This window comes from Dipodomys ordii, unplaced genomic scaffold (genome assembly GCF_000151885.1).
Source record: "Dipodomys ordii isolate 6190 unplaced genomic scaffold, Dord_2.0 Scaffold70, whole genome shotgun sequence".
In the NCBI taxonomy this organism is placed as follows: Eukaryota; Metazoa; Chordata; class Mammalia; order Rodentia; family Heteromyidae; genus Dipodomys; species Dipodomys ordii.
Genome location: NW_012267286.1, coordinates 7,619,534 through 7,621,242, shown reverse-complemented (window position 1 = coordinate 7,621,242; position 1,709 = coordinate 7,619,534). Strand labels below are relative to the sequence as shown.

Here is a 1,709-nt window from a genome sequence, read left to right as displayed (position 1 = left end):
CAAAACGTGGCTACTATAAATAGGCCCTGTTTTTTCCCTACAATGGTTTTATTATAACTATATTCTTTTGGAATAAACTAGTGTGGCATTCAAGACTATTTGCCCACTTAGACTTGCTCTAAGTTGACAGTTAGCTTTTGGTTAAAATAAACTTTGGGATTGATGACCCACATGGACTCTGTAAACAACCACTCCTCTCCAATCCTGAGAAGCATATGGGAAGACTCTGTCTTCAGATCCCAGATGTCAACAAAGGAATATTGTTTTTGTTTTGCCAGTCTAGAGGACTGAACTCAAGACCCAGGCACTATCCCTGAGCTCTTTTGCTCAAGGCTAGTTCTCTACCATTTTTGAGTCCCAGCTCCACTTCAGGTTTTCTGGTGGTTAATTAGAGCTAAGAGTCTCAAGGACTCTCCTGCCTAGACTGGCTTGGAACCACCATCCTCAGATCTCAGCCTCCCAAGTAGCTAGGATTACAGGGGTGAAGCCACCAGTGCCTGGCCAACAACAGAGATTTTATGTCTGTAATTCTTTGTTCAATGACCAGCTGTCCCCTATTGGCTGAGGGGAATGTCTGAATAATCCTTCAGCACTCCAGCCACGTGTTTATTGTGAGTCTTAAAACGCTGCTTTTTCTGTGAAGTGGATTTTCTCCATTTCTGAATGGGGGGCACTTTTCTTTGGTTCAGTGCCCTGCATTGAAGAAAAACCCTGTCACTTCAGATATTCTTCAATTTTCTCTTCATCCATTGAACCCACAGTGACAACTCCTCCACAGTTTCTGGAATTCTTCATCCACAGAAAACTGATAGTGCTTATCACTGAAGAAAACTAATTTTTTTTCTTGCCAGGGTGATTAACGATTAGTATCTGGTCCCCTAACGCCTTGAGAGCTTTCTGGGAATTAGGCAGTCCTCCTTCAATGTGTTCTAAAAGAATTCCTCCCAACCCTTGCTGTCGTGCTGATCCAAGAGGAGAAGAAGAAGGGCCTTCTCATTTTTCAACTTGTGTTTGGGCTTGAAGACGTATTTCCCGTGGATAACTTCAATTTTGAGATTGTTCACGAAGACCTCAGTCATCAGCCATGGTTTCTGCTCCAGTCCAATGTCTGTCTAACTGCTGGTTTCATCCAAAAAGCTCTTCTAAGGTCAGAAGGTGTGTAGCTCCTCGCTGATGCCGAGTGTTCACATAATTCACAATCTCAGCAAGGAGACCGAACTTAGATCCCAAGCTTCCAGAAAGAGCTTCCAACCTCAGTGCTCCACTGCTACGATCAGAACTTTGTTTTGATCCTGATGACCCTCCGTGTTCTATCCTTGCTTTATTCTTCTTCAATGATGATGATGACATGATGACCACGACGAATCAGAAGGTAACGGACGTTTTACTACCACAGGAGTCAAAAGAGGTCGATTCTATAACAGGCCCCGAGCTCTCAGTCAATTTGGACCCATAGTGTCCGAGCGAGGACAGCCGCCAAGGGCTCCCATCGACACGGCTGGTGCCTGGGCCTGCACGGCCTCCTGTTCCTCCTCAGGCCTCCAGCGGCCGCAGTCGGGGTCTCACCACTGAAAACACCCCACACACACACACACCCGCCTCCTGCCCCATCAGGGCCTCACCCCACCCCGCCCCGACTCACGCCCAGCACCGACCTCCAGTCAGCGTCTCACTGCGGAAAGCCGCGGCCGAGAAGGAGCTCCGCAGAC

The 1,709-nt window shown here is 47.4% G+C and overlaps 1 pseudogene; it reads right to left on the bottom strand.

Moving 5' to 3' along the window:
* Window positions 1–554: 554 nt before the first annotated feature.
* LOC105991154 lies at window positions 555–1,454 on the bottom strand (annotated as a pseudogene).
* Window positions 1,455–1,709: the final 255 nt, after the last annotated feature.